The 19,803-nt window shown below is 36.4% G+C and overlaps 1 long non-coding RNA gene across 1 annotated transcript in view; it reads right to left on the minus strand.

Annotated features, from left to right (window-relative positions):
- Window positions 1-794: 794 nt before the first annotated feature.
- LOC106483166 (uncharacterized) overlaps window positions 795-19,803 on the minus strand; it is a 28,567-nt gene continuing 9,558 nt past the window's right edge. The window contains exons 2-4 of the long non-coding RNA XR_001292307.2: window positions 14,814-14,889; window positions 9,836-9,896; window positions 795-1,152 (exon numbers count right to left, since the gene is read on the minus strand). This is a non-coding gene — a long non-coding RNA (uncharacterized lncRNA). The remainder of the gene's footprint in view (window positions 1,153-9,835; window positions 9,897-14,813; window positions 14,890-19,803) is intronic.

Consider the following 19,803-nt stretch of genomic DNA (forward strand, 5'->3'; position numbering starts at 1 on the left):
AGAACTTATATTCAAAGATTGATATGGATAGTAATATAAATACAGTGAATGTTCACAATTATTAAAATTATTTATATCCTTTTTTGGAAAGGACTATTAAAGGGATACTCCAAAACTTAAACCAGTTTAACAACTAGAGATGAGGAAAAGACCAAGGCCAGATCACAACAGTTTCTGTAAAATTCTTACACCATCCTTTGAAAGTACAAATATAACATATCAACAATTTTAGAGACAGAATACAAGACCAGATGGAATTTTTATGTTCAGATGAACATAAAGTGCAAATCTGAGAAATCAAAAATTTCAGCCACATAATATTCCAGGCAATGTATTTCTGAGGACTTAATTCATTGACCTGTATTGTCAATGTTTCTCAAATCTATTTCCCTGGAATATTCATTTGAAAATGTACTACTTGTCATGCCCTATTGCCCAAACATACCCATGTTTTGGGTTTTTTTTAATTCCAAAAAGACTTAGGCACACTGAGTAAACAGATTTAATAAGCTGAACTCAATCGTGGTTACATTTTTTGGCAGAAATCGCCTTTCTGAGTTTCTATTTCAGTAAGATTCACTTAATACAATGAAAGCTGAGTATGCTTTGATCCACAATAACAAAGTTAAAATGTATGGAGAGACAATAAGGCTGGGAAAATGCTCTCTTGGCAAATAAAAGCTGGAGCAAATTAATCCCACCAATTTCCCACTTTAATGAGTTCAGACCTTACCATCATTAATAATACTGAAATATTTATCAAAAATTTATATAAAGATAATTAGGAAAGGTCTTTGGTCCCATCAGAAGGATCGGAAGCTATTGGAACTTTTATCACATGAGCAAGATCAAAACCAAAGTAGCTATATTCTTTTTTTCTTTTGTGTTAAGCACCTCTTATACCCCAAGCATCTGACTATTGTCTCGTAAAGCACTTGGCTATAACCCAAAGACAGGTTCAAATAAGGTTCTGAGATTTCACACACATGCACATACACACATTCTTTTGATCTACTCTCCTTACATTAGGAATAGGAGTCAACAGGAGTTAAAAGTAGTCAGCGTCTCAAAACAGGATTGGGTCCTTTATCCTTATTTGCTCCCTTGTACTTGTTTCATTCGCTGTTTGCCAGCTCTACTATTAACATTCCTCTGCAACAAAAAGCACAGTGAAAAAGAAAGCACAGTTAGCTTTACTTTAAAACTAAAGTCCTGAAAACACCCATCCACTTATGCTGGATTAAAAGAGTTCTGAAGATGCTCAAGCACAAAGAATTAATTTAAAACTGCACAATACTCATCTGACAAGTACATGTTCCAGTGTATTGTCATCTTTCCTTGAAGTGCCATACAGTCTATATCCCCAAGTGACTAAATGTAATTTCCACATTCTACCTCATCAATTTTAGAAACTAAGATAATTCTTAAAAAATAAGACACTGGTAATTCTAAAATTTTCAATAAAATTTGCAAGACTGGAAAGTTCTTCAGTAAATGCAGGCATATTTTTCCCTGAGATACTAATCTATGGCTGTCTGTAGGGAGATGTCTATTTATTTTAAAACATACACGACTGAATTATCATGGCTTTTGATCCTAAAACTGTATCTAAAATGTGGAGTACAAAGTACTTTGTCATCCACCTCCCCTGATTGCCCAAACTGGAAAATTGTCCACACTGAAGTCTTTCTGCCTGCATCCTTAGGTTCCCTTTAATGCAAAGGAGGGCATTGGCTGGATGGGGAAACAGGAGTGATGCACACCTCCGTCTTGTCCTGACAGTCACTCAGGATGTACATCTATATTAAGGAGCTCACAGATACCATTTCCAGTAGATCACAATAGTTTATATACAGCAGTTCTACAAATTTAGTGGTGGTGAGGACCTAGAAAAGTCATTAGCATCTTCTGGACTTTATTAATGGATTATGAAATGTATTATTAAAATTTTCTGGAAATCGGCCGTTAGGGCCTGAAAGTCGCATTCCTAAATGCAAGTGACTTGAGCTTATAGGAAAATAGTGAGCAATTTGCTTATTTATGAACCTATAATGATGTTTAGGCTTGTTTTAACCCAAGTTTGAAAATATTTGCTTTAATGTTTTGGTTTTTATTGTTAGAGATCACATTGCATGTAACTATGTAAAAATTGAGCATATTAACACCTTAAAATTCTTGTTATGAAAGTAACAATCAATAAATTTCCCTTAAGGTTTTAGAGAAGTGAGGTTGGAAGATTATCTGATTTGAATCTGAACTGTGAAAACAGCAGTGCAATATGATTTTTTGTTCCTGAACTGTTAACCAGAAAATTCATAATTTCAAGGATCCAGGTAAAAGAGGAAGAAAAAGTCTTCCTCCATTTGACAGAGACATCAGTTGTCTGATCTTTTATACTACGGCAATATGTTCTATTTTCAAGTACATTTTAAGAGCTAGAATTCTACAGTCTTGTTTAAAAGACTTAAAAGACGGGTATTAATGATGGGATGCACCCACGAGTGCTGAGGGAGCTGGCGGATGTTATTGCTAAGCCACTCTCCATCATCTTTGAAAGGTCATGGAGAACAGGAGAGGTGCCTGAAGACTGGAAGAAAGCCAATGTCACCCCAGTCTTCAAAAAGGGCAAGAAGGAGGACCCAGGGAACTACAGGCCAGTCAGCCTCACCTCCATCCCTGGAAAGGTGATGGAGCAGCTCATCCTGGAAGCCATCTCCACGCATGTGGAGGAAAAGAAGGTGATCAGGAGTAGTCAGCATGGCTTCACCAAGGGGAAATCATGCTTAACCAATCTGATAGCCTTCTATGATGGAATGACTGGCTGGGGAGATGAGGGGAGAGCAGTGGATGTTGTCTACCTTGACTTCAGCAAGGCTTTTGACACTGTCTCCCATAGCATCCTCATAGACAAGCTCAGGAAGTGTGCGTTAGATGAGTGGACAGTGAGGTGGATTGAGACCTGGCTGAATGGCAGAGCTCAGAGAGTTGTGATCAGTGGCACAGAGTCTAGTTGGAGGCCTGTAGCTAGCGGTGTCCCCCAGGGGTCAGTACTGGGTCCAGTCTTGTTCAACTTCTTCATCAATGACCTGGATGAAGGGACAGAGTGCACCCTCAGCAAGTTTGCTGATGATACAAAACTGGGAGGAGTGGCCGATACGCCAGAGGGCTGTGCTGCCATTCAAAGAGACTTGGACAGGCTGGAGAGGTGGGCGGAGAGGAACCTCATGAAATTCAACAAAGGGAAGTGCAGGGTCCTGCACCTGGGGAGGAATAACCCCATGCACCAGTACAGGTTGGGGGTTGACCTGCTGGAAAGCAGCTCTGCTGAGAAGGTCCTGGGAGTGCTGGTGGACACCAAGTTAAGTATGAGGCAGCAATGTGCCCTTGTGGCCAAGAAGGCCAATGGTATCGTGGGGTGCATCAGAAAGAGTGTTGCCAGCAGGTCGAGGGAAGTGATTCTCCCCCTCTACTCAGCCCTGGTGAGGCCACATCTGGAGTACTGCGTCCAGTTCTGGGCTCCCCAGTACAAGAGGGATGTGGCACTACTGGAGCAAGTCCAGCGAAGGGCCACAAAGATGATTAGGGGACTGGAGCATCTCTCTTATGAGGAAAGGCTGAGAGAGCTTGGCCTGTTTAGCCTGGAGAAGAGAAGGCTGAGAGGAGATCTTATCAATGTGTACAAGTATCTGAAGGGAGGGTGTCGAGAGGATGGGGCCAGACTCTTTTCAGTGGTGCCGAGCGACAGGACGCGAGGCAATGGGCACAAACTGAAACACAGACACTTCCATCTTAACATGAGGAAAAACTTTTTCACTGTGAGGGTGACAGAGCACTGGAACAGGTTGCCACGAGAGGTGGTGGAGTCTCCTTCTCTGGAGATATTCAAAAGCCGCCTGGATGCAATCCTGTGCAATGTGCTCTAGGTGACCCTGCTTGAGCAGGGGGGTTGGACTAGATGATCTCCAGAGGTCCCTTCCAACCTCAGTGATTCTGTGATTCTGTAATGATGCTTATTACACAGCTTTGGGACTAAAGATGCATTTGATGCAATTAGTAAAGGCCGAGTGGTGTAACCATTCTTTTTAATAAATAAGCTAGGGTCCTTACTGTATGTAGGAACTGCATTTTAACATACTCCGTAATTCATTCCTTCCAATAAATCACCGATAATAATCCTAAAAATGCTGAGCACTCTCTTTTCGTATTTGATATTGTTGTACCTATTGCTGATCTAAAAACATGCAGCTGGTCCACCTTAATACAAAATGCGCTTTTTAATCAACACCAAGTAAAAAATTACTGATGTCACATATTTTTCCCCAATCATACAGCATTTTAATATAATCAATTTCCAAAAAACTGAGACTACTGTCACACTCAGGATAGCTCTAATGACCTCAATGGAGTTACACAGAGGCTTATGCTTTCTAAATTAATTTTTTCTTAAACAATTATTTCTCCATAACAAAAAACAAATATTACTGGAAGTTGAAATATCAACATCCACAGAACAAAAAATGGATATTATAACTAATAGCTAAAAAAGCACCTGATTCTTCATTTGCTGACTAGCTGTATATACTTAAAACTCACAAAGATATCAAAACAACATGAAGTCCTGTGAATCATCAGTTCAATGGCTTTATCATATAATTCTTACACAGCTAGTGCTTACAATAAATTCCGCTAATTGCACAAGTAAAGCCCAGATCCCTAAAATCTCTCCCTTGTTCCCTTCCCAGTGGACTTTCTAAGTGTCACCACTTAAGAAGCATTGTTAATTCATCATTCCAATAGTTTTATTGCACAATGTTGGTATATAAAAATAAATGATGCTGTATCTATAAGTAAGAGTAGCACTCTTCTACAATTTCAACGTTTTTCTACAATGATTTACTAAATCTATTTATGTCAATGAGAGTTTTGCCTGTGCAAGGACTGCCACATCAGGTACTAGCTGGGAGCATGGTAAAAGCAGAGTACTGTGACTAATATTGTTAATGCCTCTTTACACAAGATTACCGAGTCGCATTCTCAAATCCTGAGGGGAATTTGGCTTAGTAGCTCACCCTCTTTGATACTTTTAAAGAACAGAAGGTAAGGTGCTAAAAACACTTATTTGGCAGGGAAAAGGTCTGAGACACTTCTGAGGGTATAAAAATCTCACCATCCTTGGGTCCAGGTATAAGAAATAGATCAGGAGGTAAGAGAGAAACTGAAGAGTACCGTGATTAACAGACTTAACGAGATTACACAGTCACATTCTTCAGTCCTCAAAAGAAATGTGATCAATAACAAACTTACTGCACCAAACGTTTCTCAGACTATTTACCTAAAATATTTGAGTAGCAAATTACTTAGAATAGTAATGTTACAAACAATTAATGAAAGAATGATTAAACTGTAGAATCCTGTGGCTTATTTTTTAAATCTGGCCAGAAAAATATTAGTAGTAATGAGTTCGCTTCAGAACCTAATTAAACAAACAAATAAAAACAGTTTAATAGGATGATTGATTAATTAAATATTTTTGGAGGTACAATATGTGACTAATGTTGCTACCTCCTCCATACACAAGTTCATATTCTCAAACTGTAAGGAAGAATGTAGAATTCAATGATTATTTTCTAAAGATATTTCAATGAAGAATAAGTATTATGTACTGAAGAGAACAGAGACTGGCATATTAGTCAGAAAATCTAAGAATTAACATTATTTTAGATCTGATAGGCAAATAGCTTATTATTCTTAAAGCAATTAGTCTTGACATAAGCTATTACCAGTAATTTTTGTAGCAAAGTTTCCCAGTAGAGAGATGCTCAAATACAGAAAAAGGCAGTTTCTGTAACAGCTGCTTGGCTCTTCTATGCGTTAATAGCTTTTTTTGGTATATTCTGGCCACATGACTTACAAATTTATAACTCATTTTTAATTTAGGACATTTTTTTCTTATTTCACGTCTGTTCAATTTGTTAACGTGTTAAAATATAAAAACAGGATCTGCTGTGCCAAATCAATCTACTGATTGTGCCTGATTAGTACCACATCCTTCCAGCTGTAGTTGAAAACTTATGTCTCAGAGAAAACCAGAAAAGAAATATGCACCTTAAAATGGTTTAATTTATAACTTGAAGAAACAATTCCTTCCTCACCTATAGAGGTTCTTGGTTTAAAACACAAGACAGGAAATTTAATAGCAAATGGATCCCAGAGCCAGACTAAGAATGATTTTTCTTTCCATGATGTTGAGCAACTGATTTTTTATTATTTTTTATGCAAGTCATAAAATTTCTTTCAAGCTACTGATTTTTTACGCAAGTCAGTGGCCAAGTTCTGGCCTTCCATTTTACTTGGTAATAAACTAGCAATTTTGTCATTTTATACTACTGATTACAAGTAACATTGTTTAAAAAATGAAAAGTAGTGACATAGCTTCTTTTTCAATACCATCAATCAATTTCCCTTTTCCTCATTTCAGATATGAAACCTGCACATCAGAATACATCAGTTTGCTCCCTGTGTCTGTGTTTAATACTAGAAGGAGCTGTAGTGCAAATCTTGATTTACACTATATTTAGGGAAAACTCTTTAAAAGAGTGCAAAATCACAAATCACAGAATGGTTGAAATTTGAAGGGACCTCTGGAGATCATCTAGTCCAACCCCCTGCTCAAGCAGGGTCACCTAGAGCAGGTTGCCCAGGATTGTGTCCAGACGGCTTTTGAATATCTCCACCACAACCTCTCTGGGCGACCTGTTCCAGTGCTCGGTCACTCTCATAGTAAAGAAGTTTTTTCTTATGTATAAATGTAATTTTCTGTGTTTCAGTTTGTGCCCATTGCCTCTTGTTCTGTCACTGGGCACCACTGAGAAGAGTCTGGCTCTGTCTTCTTTACACCCTCCCTTCAGATATTGACACACATTGATAAGATTCACCTTGAAAGATTGATTAAATGGAAGACTTAATAAATCTATTCTATATTTTTCAGATAAAAATATTTTAGAAGACCTTTATGCAAGAAGGTCTGCTAAATATTTCAATAGCAACACTGCATTTTATTGTGAACACAACAGGGATCATCCCAGTTAGCACATTTAGCTCACTAAAATGAAGCCAAATAGAAAATTAATAATTCTGTGCTAATTAACTCTGAGTAATTTTGTATGGTGCCAAAAAAGAGATGATGAGGAAAGCCAAAACTCCCCTAGAAATTAAGAACAAAGACTTTCCATCATTTTACTAAGGTGAAAATAAATGGAATAGAAATGCATGGTGACATCGAAAAGCCTGTCGTAAAGCAGTCACAACAGTCTCCTTGTCACAGCACCATTAATGTGCATGAAAATACATCAAGAGATTAATTCAGTTTAATGGGCTTCTGCTTCATGAAGTGTCCTCAAGACAACTACCTTTTACAGAAATCTGTTTGATAAGAAAGATATTTAAGGAGAAACAGAACTATGAACTGACTTTGTTAGATTATTACACACCTTCGGGAAGATGGATCAAATGAAATTAAGTGAATACAACATGAAGGTAACTAATAACAATGTATGTACTGATACAGTTCCAGCTAACTTGCTGTAATTCTTCCTCTCTCTCATAAATCCAATCCTCAGTGATTCAATGTCATATATGAGAAAATAAATGATACCTGTTTATCTTGAACTAAGTACTAAGCAAGAACTGTAGGTCATACATTTCTGATTTTTAATATGTCTGAATATGAGATATTTGTATAAATAATTTATTTTCATAGGACTTGATAGTAGCATTATTCATAGTGTAACAGACCAAGCTGTTATACAACTACAGTATGTCTTTTTTTAACTAAGACTTCTTCCCCTCAAAATATAAAACACCTCTTTGACTCTAACAAGTTACATGAAGTTGCATAATGAAAACAGTTTAATTTCCAAAAATGATAGTAAGTTAATTGATATGCAAAATATAGCCTCATATAAAATCAAGTATTTAGTTAGCAAATCTCTGCTCTCTAGCTTTTCTTAGTAAACACATGTTTTCTTTTGTCCTCATATTAGAGGAAATCACAAGGCTCCTTTATTCTAGAAAGGCTGGTTTGTTAATTAAGTCTCTAACTTGGCAGAGCATTCTGCCCTCTATAGTTCTACATTATAAAGACTGTATTTTACGGGTATACTTTTACTTTATTGTACTTTACTTTTTACATTTTTTTAAGGCTCTTATGCACCCTGTTCTACTCAAATCAATTCTCAGCATGTGCTTATACAAGTTATCTAATCGATTTATGATACTAAAAATTAATTCTTAATATTCCCCAGGTATTTGCCTGGGGCTGTAATACACATAAGAGTGTACTGATACCGAAAGTTTTACATCAAATCTAATAAAACAGTAATAGAAATCCCTGAAAGACAGATTTTCAGATTTGTTGCAGCGGCTCTGACACATACCCTTGGTCTGCTTTCTCTAACTTGAGATGTCAGGGCCTTTTCTTAAGACTGACTGCTTCCAGATGTATGGATTAGTGTCAGTAGAGAGAAGGAAAGGGAATGCATACTTCCCATTGGCATAATCAAAATTATAGTGAAAAAGCAGTCTCCACAAATCAAAATCAATCTCTCCAATGTATTTGTTTCTTCTTCCCTCTATTACATTTTGGATTTATCTTTCTTATGGTTTCAGTCAATCACTACAAAAACCGTGACATTTTGTCTGTGCAATTCCTTAGGCAGTGCAATAAGATTCTGTTTGTTGCTTTGTTCAGGGCCAGATGATATTCTTACTCACACTGAATAGCAGCTGACCTAATGCATTGAATTCAGTGAAGCCATTTGTAAAGTGACATATTCACTACAAGGAAGATCTAATATTCTAACCATTGCATGCAATGTACAGTTACATCATACCACTTATACATAACAGTGCAATCTATTAGATTGCAAGTTCACATTCTCTAGATCAGTAGCATGCATCAATTATCTGCACACGACATTATTGCTCTTCAATGGTCTGTGCAAAATGTTTGATAATTTTACTTCCTGTATTTCATTACAGGTTTCTATTAGAAGAGAACACTCTACCATTACTATACCCTTTGTGTACATCTCAGCAGACAGCCCAGGAATTAAATGAGTAAGTAAAATTAACTTTTTTGCAGGTCACCACAAAAGGACATTATCAAAGGAGATCTGGCTGTTCTTCCTATGTTATTTGTCCTGCTCCTTCAGTTCTGCAGAGTTAATGGTCAAACACCATTTGAAAATATGAAATAAATATGAAATTCTGTGTTTATCACAGAGTTCTTCTAATACCTATTCTATACTTCAACAAAACACAGAGAAAAGAACTGCATTGGAATCCTAAATAATAAACCATTAGACTACGATGGTTCATAGTCAAACAAAATGTTTTCAGATGTTTCAAAGTAATTCTTAAACTCCTATATTTGCATTTAGACAATATTTTTACAAATACAATGTGTAGTTTCACATGTTCATAATTGTTGAATATTTGATTTATTGTATTGTTTACCATATAAATATAGTATTTTTCCTGTGAAAATGTTAAAAGGTTTCCTTTTCAAAGCAAAATATTGACAAAGAAAATAGACCTCCATGTATTTCAAGAACATTGCTACAAGTCATCAAATGAGGATGTATTTTTCAGTAACAGAGTAACAAAGCCATTTTTTTAGTCAACAGGAACTCTAAAATGCATAATAGCCCATATAACAGTAAACCCCTTCTCTTTCACCCTTAATTTATATAGTTCTACATTACACAGAATTCAAGACAATGAGGTTAGTGGAAGTAGAAACAGAAGAGACCCAGATTCATGTGGTGCTACTGACCTGTTGAAGAGAACGGGGAGCTAAGATCAAAGTGCCTTCACTCTCTCCACATCACAGGCTCCTGTTAACATAGCATAAGAGAGAAAGAATATTACTTTGATCATCCCTGATCATCATTCATGATAGGGCTTGTCTTCAACGAAATAGACTGCAGCCTGCCACTAACATACAGTTCCCTTTCATAGATCCTGATAAACAGTTCCCCCAGGACATCTTAGTAGTCCCTGATGTTATTTTTCATTTCTTTATTTATCCATAGAACAGACACAGCAGAGGCAGAAATTCTGGAAACTTCCGTATTTCCCAGGTGCTCAACTTTCAAAAAATAATATCTAAAGGAAAAAGGACAATTCAGTCTTCATTGGCCATTCAAACTTTGGTGATAAATACATTGTCAACAAAATTACTGGTTAATGTTTTCTGTGGTTAGCCAATTTGAGGTGTAAACTTCTAGCTATGTTTTGGGGACTCATACAGTTAATTCATTAAACACACAGCTGTAATCTGCCATCAGATAAAATTTAGTCAATAGCAACATGAACTGGAACCAAACTGTTGGAGCAGAAGTAAAAGGCTCCGTAACTCACTACTAGCTGCTGAACAACATCTTCCTAAGAACAAATACGCTTATGAACTAAAATAAATTTATGAAGTGTAAGTATCTTGTACGAATACTATAACATATTTCAATGTGAGTATAACATCTGTTTAGTATCCACAGATTATATTTTATGATGTATTAAGTGGTAACATTTAAAAAGTACAATCCCATATCCTAAAATCTGTTTGATAACCATCTAACTATGGAGAAGGGAAATAAAAGCATTGTTAAGTTACCTGTGCAGTCCTCTAACTGGAACTAATATACCACTGAGCTGGCTATATGCCAAATAGTCTTTGAAAGTAAAATCAGAACAGAAAAAGCATCAACACATTAATTCCCATCTGTTCTGCTAGTCACTTCCAGAGACTGTCTATGGGAAAAGCTAGAGCTGTGTCTCTAACTGTTCTTTTCTGATGCCTGCTCCCACTTTGCCTTGGATTTACATGGGTCATGTATGGATGGGAAGCATCATAAGCCCCTCATTCCCAATAAATATTAGGAAAGATTTATATAAGCTTTCTCCAAAATGTATCAGAATATTAAAATAAAAAGACTCTGAATCATCAGATTTCTTTTTTACATACACAGAGAGCTAAACTTCTAAACTTCCAGAGCAGGAACAGTTTTACAGGATGAGTGAGATACCATTTCATTATTTGTAATATCTATCTTCACAATACGCAAATACGCTTTCAGTATAGACTGGCACTTTTAACAGGTAATATTGAAAAACAAATACTTTGAAATCTCTAAGTTTATTCTCTCACATGAAATTTTGCCTTTCCTTTCTTGCTTTCCCATAAGCCACACACTGGCCTTTTGAAATTTTAAACCTAAAAAAAAAAAAGGTAAGGATGTTTTATGTGCTTGTGGATACCAGTGTCTAGACACACAGCTTCACGATGATAGTTAAATTTTAATACCAGAGTTCAAGAGTAGACTAAAAACCAACTAGTGATCCTACTGTGTTAAATTGATGTACCTAGGAAAAAGCTACCATGGCAAAATAGAACTACAAAAGCTTGACAGTCTGGCAAACTGCAAGAAGTCATGTCTATACTCTGTTTTAAAGTCACATTAAAAACACATGTAGCACAGCTGGTGCCAGTGATCGAAGCATATATTATCGTCACATTGTATGTAGCATTTGGTTAATTATTCCCTGTTATGTTATGTAAAAGAAACCTCTGAATCCATAAATACTAATGTGAGCAACATCCCTTCTTTTCAACGCATGTAAACCAATTCACATTGATGTAGATTGAGACTTGCGTTAACACATATTGCCACTAGAGGATAGTATTGTCATATTACTATACACCCACATTAAATACATGAAATTAATATAAAGTTCAAGTTACTTACTTTCTAAAGCCAGCAAACAAAGGGCATTAATATTTCAAATTACATGAATTATTTTGCCTGACAAACAGTGAAGTCCCTTTTTAATCAAAAATCAGAGAGAAAAATCATGTGGCATAATCACTTATTATTTTGTATTTAGTAACAATATTTAGGACATTGTTTATTTTCAAGAAGTTAAACGAATTCATCTCATGCTGAGCATGCTACCTGAAAATCTCATAGAAGGATATAGCTAATGTGCAGTGGTGTGATATATAGTGATAATTTTATTTTATTTTCATCTGCTTCAGAGATTTGGTCTTCTGGAATACCTTCACTCTTCAAAGAGATTTCTGCATTTTAGTCACACGTGTTATTGGCAATAACAAGTCTGCAAAGTGCTGAATACAATAAATTCTCCTTTAAAGCAGCAGAAGTTAAATGTAGTGGTAAAATAATAGGAACTATTTAGGGCTTCACTAGATGAGAATACATAAAACAACTTGGTTTAAACAGAAAGGGAAGCTTCTTGCCTATCACATCCCAGACAATGATTTTACTTTTCCGAAATCTTTGAAAACTCTCCACATTGGTCTACAGAAAGATCTTCCAGTTATTAGGTCCAGGTCTTAATTGCCCCTCAATAACTTTTGCGACTCCAACTTCCTTTCAAACCTCTTAGATAACTTGAATCTGCTAGAGCAGTGGTCTAAAACTCATGGCCTATAGATGCTGGAAATACATGATCTGCTTCTGGGGCGCCTGTGAAACCTAACTCAGATCATGGCAGCCTAAGCTGGTCTAACTACTTGCTGCCACGTGCCCACCCTCCTATCCTGCGCGCCTCCTGCCCTTGCTCTAGCATTCATCCCATCCCTGTTGAGTCTTTCAGCACACAGTTGGGCCAGTTTCCCACCAGTTTCACTCTCTAAACTGGCTTGCTATGATCAAACAGGTAGCGCTCTCAGCGCTGCCCTGGGACGTGTGGGACCAAAGTTGCCCCAAATTAAACTGTCTTGTAATCACAATCTAGAAAAAGCAAGCCTATTATCAGCATATTTAAATTTGCTGTTCATGAATCCAAACTTCCACTGGAAAAATTTTAGGAGGGGGTCTTAAAATAAGATAGGGGTGAAAACTGGTGCACTAAAACTAAAACTGTCTTCCCAGAAGACCTGATGTTCTCTGATTGCAAACTGCTGCTCTTGCAATGTTTTCTAAGCAGCACAGCTCCAAGAGGTCCCCTGCTTCCTTCGCTGAAATTATTCCCAACTAATCCCTAAAATTAACATTCCCATAAAATACCATATTAATGGATAATTACCCTCCATTTTACCCATCTTTGGTATTCAGGTACAGCTTAAAAAGTGTGACTTAGTTTTCAAAAACATAAACAACAGTCACAAAAAAAATTTCAGCAATATGGCCTCACTACTATTATCATAGCTTTCCAGCCATCCATTATTTCACCAAAATAAAGGTATGATAAATGCAGCAGATGAAGTTTGATCCTGGTATGGTTTAATTTTCCATTCATCTAAAGGTAATATTGTCTAGTATTATTCTACTAATTAAAGAAAAACAAATTTAGGCAAAATTTGAGGTAACTTAGTCATCTGTTTCAACAAATGACCCACACTATGACAGAGACTGAAATTTTTCTCCTAAACAACAGCACTAGGACAGTAAGTGTTCACTGATATTCTATAATGGTTATAATGATATAGAGAAGTATTAAAAGGCAGAATATGGCAAAGCTTCACGAGTTTTTTCAAACTGGGCTTTTTTATTTTTTAATATTTCTTCTCTGATCATTATACACATTTTCCTATATATCAATACTTTCTTTTTATTCACAGCAGAGATGAGCAGTGTTTTGTTCTTCACTTTAATACTGATTTTTTTTAAAGAGAAGCTATAACCATACAATTTTTAACTTCTCCACGTAAAAATCAATACATTTCTGTTACAGCTGATACAGTAATCAGATGGAACTAATTCTTTTTCTTTGGAGTTTAAGAATTAATTACAGAGATGCTGTCTCCAAAGGCAGGTATAGGTCCTTTGGACAGGTGTCACATATAATAACAATAGGCTCACAAAGAGGCCTATTTCCCCAGAAGGTTTTTTGTACCTTGATGAAATACTTGTGGGATTCTGCAGTACTCAAAGTATTTTTGCTTTGATTATTTTAGGATGTTCCTACTTCATTATAGCATTAAAATAATTTCATTGACTTCATGAAGAGTGAGCTGTTGGTGAGAGTTATCAAACTTGAAATTCTTAACCTAAAATTGACTGACAGTCTACCAAGGACTAGGAACCAGGTCAGTTCAAGCTCAGGTATACCCACCTATGGAAATAACAGGGAATAAGAAACTCACTCCTCTAAGCATACTGCTTACACCTTCACTTAGGCAAATCAGAGGGAAATCAGCTGCAGATTTCAGTTAATGTATGCAGGCAGTGCCTAGAAGATGGCTTGCACAAGCTTGAGAAGTACGTTGTATCAAAGAAAAAAAACATAGTAATTGCTATCCTGAGGAATGAGAAGAGAAAGGGGGAGAAACTGTCACTGTCATCCCTGACGTAGTACAGCTGTAAGTTTCTCCATGTTCAGAATAAGAATTCTAAAATTTCTGGATTCAGACTTGGCAAAATCTAAATTTAGCTGGGTAATGATGTGGACAATCTTTTTCTACAGAAGGGCAGAACGTATTTTTGTGGAAGAATGGTTAAGTGAAAAGGGCATGATCTCTTAGAAGTGAGCAATCCTGTCTTCACGATGGAGGGAGGATCCCACAGCTATGCGAGCTGTCCTTGAACAGCACAAAAGAAGGGAGCTACAAGGAGGTAAGCAAGTCGACAGACCTCTCCGCATGGACAGCAATCCTGCACCAATCAGATATCCGCTTTAGGCACGTGAACGAAGGCTGTAAACCAATCATATAGCTATCGCTAGCACATGCTTATCGCCTGTCTATATATACTCTGTAGAAGCTTGAATAAAGGGAGAACAATCATACTCACATTGAGACTCCGTCGTTACTCCGGGTCCGCCTCCCACTCCGACATATTTTAGATGCTTGTTTTCAGCAGCTGAAATCTACAGTGGAACACAGTCGACTCATTTAGATCTATGCCTGACACATTCAACATTAAGATGTTCAGAACTAGAGAGCATTCTTCCTTAATGTCAGTTATGTGTTCACAGTATTTGTTTATATTACTTATATTACCATACTTTCATTAATGCTTATATTTACTCAGATATTTTGTATTGCTTTAATTTAAAAAGTCAATAGGTCTAGCAATTGTTTGTAGCATTTACAGAAGAGCTGCCATCCAGAGAAGAAAGCAAACATTAGAAGTGGCTTAGAAAATGAGACCTATGAAAAAGAGATGAAGAATTTGAAAGCAGGCAGGACTTGATAATTCTCATGATACATGAAAGACAGTTATAAAAAGAGGATCATCTGTTGCTCAGTGCATCATCCACTAGAAGGAAGACTGGAAGAAGCACAGGAAAATTAATTAAATCTTACACCGAGAAGAATTAGAATATATATTATGAAATTTCAAACTGTAATGGTTGTGAAGGCAAGCAACCTTCACTGAAGGTTTTTAAGAAAATTTGAATATGTGTTTGTCACCGATGATTTAGAAAAAAATCTGAAAAGAGCAATGGGTTACACTAGATGATCTCTTCGTGCTTCTACCATTCCTACATATCTATAATTCTTTTATGAACCTAAACTGTTGCGAAACAAAATCTGTACTGATTTACAATCTTATTAAAATCAATACAAACTGGGAAAATGGTATTGCATCAGACTGGTCCATTGTGTTATTGGCAATAATAACATGACATCAGAATAAAGGATCTGAGCTCGTTATATACAAAAGCTATTAATAACTAGAAAAAAAAAATCGATCACCTTTTGGGTTTTTTTGGCTTAAAAACACAAACATTTTTAGCACACTTTCTCTGTGCTCTTGTGCAAAAATCACAGTGTAAATTATTTTCTCTTCCTAGCTATCAGTTCATCAGTAACATTAGACAGCACTGAATGTGTGAAACACTTAACAATTTCTAAAAGTTTGTTCTTGGCACTGCAAATAGTTACTTCTAGAAAAAAGGAAAGCAAATTCTTCAGCTTTCCTGTTCCACACCATTAGAAATGTATTTACAACAGAAGCATTCAGAATCAGAAAATAGTTGGGGTAGGAAGGGACCTCTGGGAGGTCAGCTGGTCCAACCTCCATTACATAACAGACCTCCAAAAAGAGTGATTTAAATTCAGCAGGATTAGAATTTTGTTAACTTCATGAGGTCATCCTAATTTAAAATAACTAGAGACTTCTTCATTTCAAATGAAGTGAACCTGAGTAGTTTTGAATCCAGCAAACTCCAATGATGCTTTACAAGGATTTTGGTTTGTGTACTGCTTCTTTATGCCCTGGGGCTGTAAATATAAAAACATCTTACTATGGCTTTTCTTGTATATATATTTTACTCCATTTTAGTAGATTTTTATGGCAATCCAAGTTAGTAACTAAACATTATAGTTTACTGATTGCTGATGATATTTAAGCAATAAAATATTAGATATGATCTCCACACTTTAAACAAATACATAAACCCTACTGGATCTCCTATACTACTAAGTGCTTTATTTAGCATAAAATGCATATTCAACATATAAGATTTTTTTCCACCAAACACTCAAGTTTGTTTTGAGTCATAGTTTTGATTTTCTTGCAAATGGATTTCATTTTCTCTGATAACTTTATATGCAATTAAGTAGTTGTTATAATGTCAGAAAATGTGCGTCTTGAATTGCTCAATTAAGTCATTACTATCATCATTATTACATAATATTATTATATCTGGGCTAACAAGATATTTGGCTGAAGGCATAAGCGACTGGGCACATTTAGTTTTGTTTTTAAAAGTATACTACTAAGCAACTGTGAATAGCAAACTGCTGGCAGATGATCCTTACAGAAATGACCAACAGCTTCTATGAAGAGGATATAAAAAGTTGTCAAAAGAGATACTGAAAACTGGTCTACAAAATATTTTTAACCAGTGTTTAAGTCCTTTTTAGCTTTTGTTTGGTTATTAAGAAGGTCTGAAATTGAATTTGGGGTTCTGGAGCATGAGCACTGACATGTTAACTGGAAGTCCGACTTGAATTTTTCTAAAGTCTTATCTGCTTAAAATTTATTCGGAAAGCTGCAGAGGTATTAATAAAACCAAAAACTTCAAATTATTTTCTCTTACACTTCACTTTTCAAACTCTTGGCTTTTGTGATATCGCTATGAAAGGTGTACTCCAATCACCAGTAACTAAAGAGGTCCTGGATTTTTAATGTCAGGGCTGCAATTGGCTTTCCTAATTCAGACACTCTTTGGATAACTTAAAGAATATAAATGAGAATAAAGAATAAAAATGAGAGTAAGAATGAGAACATATCCCACCTCATCCCTCATTTCATCTGCAATACAAAGTCCATATCTGAGGCTGAATTTGACTTCAGGATTTACTTATACCACTACATCAGGGAGGGTTGTGAAAAACACTCCTCTGAATGAGATAGTTGTATTGGTAAAACTACTGCAGTAGCTGTAACTACAGCTGGTAATAATGAGACACAGTTTGTCTCACTCAGAGACCTAATTAAGCCATGACTGCAAAAAAACAAACAAACAAACAAAACCCCTCCTAAACCAGTTTAAGATACATCTGTACTTGTTTATCTGTACAAACTCTTAAGAGCTTCATACAGAGAGAGGGGTGTATGCTAGGAGAAGAGAAAGGCCTTGATCCTGACCCTAGTCTAGAAGGTCACAGGCTGAAGAGTCAGAGCAGTGGGGAGAGTAGGCTGCAGCACATCCTGCGAGGTTCTGTAACTCACGCTGCCAATTATCTATCTGACATCGGTTGCCATAGCTATAGCTCCTCCGTCCCTATGTACTGCAGTAATCCAATCTTGAAGCCGCACAGGCATGAAAACTGCAAAGATCCGTATCAGAGAGAAACAGTCAAGCCTTTGGGGTGCTTTGGCCAGTGGCACCGCCCAAGATTCCAAAAAAATTCACAGATGAAAATGAACTTTTATTCTGCAAATCTTTTAGATCAAGGACTACATTTGCATGCCATTTTCTTCCAGGCATATAATTACTTTTCTAGTGTATACAAGCCACCCATTCTAAGGAAAAAAAGATCAATATTTCAGCAGATCAAGATTTTCAGAGACAATAAGAACCTGACAGCTAATACTGTCTTATTTGGGCTATAGTCTTTAATTCTGATAACTTTTCAAATCATATTTTTAGCAATTTAAAACCAAAACACCTCCCTCCAAATGATAACGCTATAAATTATGGATTTGAATGACTTAAATTTTAAAGCAGGAATTCCTTATTGCTCCGGATGGAACTGTTAATTAAGAATCCTACAACACTCTCCAAAACAAACAAATTACTATAGACATTTGTGGCCATTCTGGTATCATCTGGCATTGACATTTCCACTGATTTCAATGGAGCTGCACCAGTTTATACCGGCATTCAGCTCCCTAAGTCCAGAACATTACCTTACTTATTTCACACCATTAAGAGATATGTATTAAGTACTAGATGGTGTTAATTGTAATAAGTTATGAGACAAGTTACTCCTTGTTGATCAAACTCCCTCTTTAGCAAAAGTACTCTGAATCAGTGATAAGATGTATTAATGCAGTATGGAGCCGTATGCAAAAACTAACCAATCTTGTAATCAGGAATCAATTTTAGCGTCACATCATATGCTTTAATTCCTTTTATCCCTTAAAATAAAATTTAAAAAAAAAAGTAACTTGCTACAGCTAGCAGGTAGGTGTTATAGCTGAGAAGCTAAATAATGCTGAGATAGCTCATGCTGGAAGAATTAATAGCAACATAAAAGCTAGAACACAAGCCATGAATACATTATTAATGATGTTTTCTTCTCAGATCAGCAGATGGACACTGAACGGCTCAAGGGACTGGTAATGGGATACACAGCTTTTCATCTCAAAGTAACTAGTGCAGATCTGCCTTACGCTGATAGTACCTGAGAGTTACCGTTCGACAGGTATCCGATAGCCAGTATGTAAGAACTGGTCTCAGTCATGCTCCTCCTGTACAATCTAGTTAACAAAACAGATGTCCTGTTTTCAAAGCCAGGGATGAGTAGGTCAGAAGACTTGATTATCCTTTTATCCCTAAAGGTTCAGCCCTTCAAAACAAGTTTGATACCCAATTGCAAGTGGGATGATGGACTTGGCATATATTCTACTTCTTTAGTGGGCACTTTCCATCAGTGTCTATCTGGTACATTCCTCGATGGCTAAATTAACTTTCAAACAGAAGAACAAAGAGAAGAAAATCAACCTGAGATGAATTGAAAAACCTAATCTAATGACATTGACCATTGCTTTCAACAAAGCCTAGCATGACAGACAGGATGTGTTGTTCTTTTGGATGCTGAAGGCACAAGAATTTTCAGTAGTGATGCAAACATACAGTGCAGATGTAAAATGTCTGGGTTGTCACAAAAGCATTAATAAATTTATAAGAATTAAGTGATCTGTAAATCCCTTTTGCAGGAAGTATAGAGAAGGCTAGTGGCTACAGTTCTCAATAAAACTTAGCATGTTCAGAAGTCTTGGTGAGGTTTCAACTGATTATAAATTGTTTTCATGTTTACTGAGCAGAACCATACAGGTAGATACTTCTGGTTTCATGCAACTGAACCGAATTTGGAAGGGTTTCAAACCAGACTTGGAGTCTAACTGTATCACCTGTCACCTGACAGTAAAATCATCGTCTTAGGTTAGAAGCATTTTTCTTTTGAAAAAAAAAATATCTTCAGGGAATTTCTGGAGTAAGCCCAGCAACAGCCATCTGAGACATAAGTAATGAGTTGTATTCAACCAAGTACTGACCAAGTAAGGTCAGTATCATATGAATGCGTTTTTAACGGGAATATTT

Source organism: Apteryx mantelli, chromosome 4, assembly GCF_036417845.1.
Source record: "Apteryx mantelli isolate bAptMan1 chromosome 4, bAptMan1.hap1, whole genome shotgun sequence".
Lineage (NCBI taxonomy): Eukaryota > Metazoa > Chordata > Aves > Apterygiformes > Apterygidae > Apteryx > Apteryx mantelli.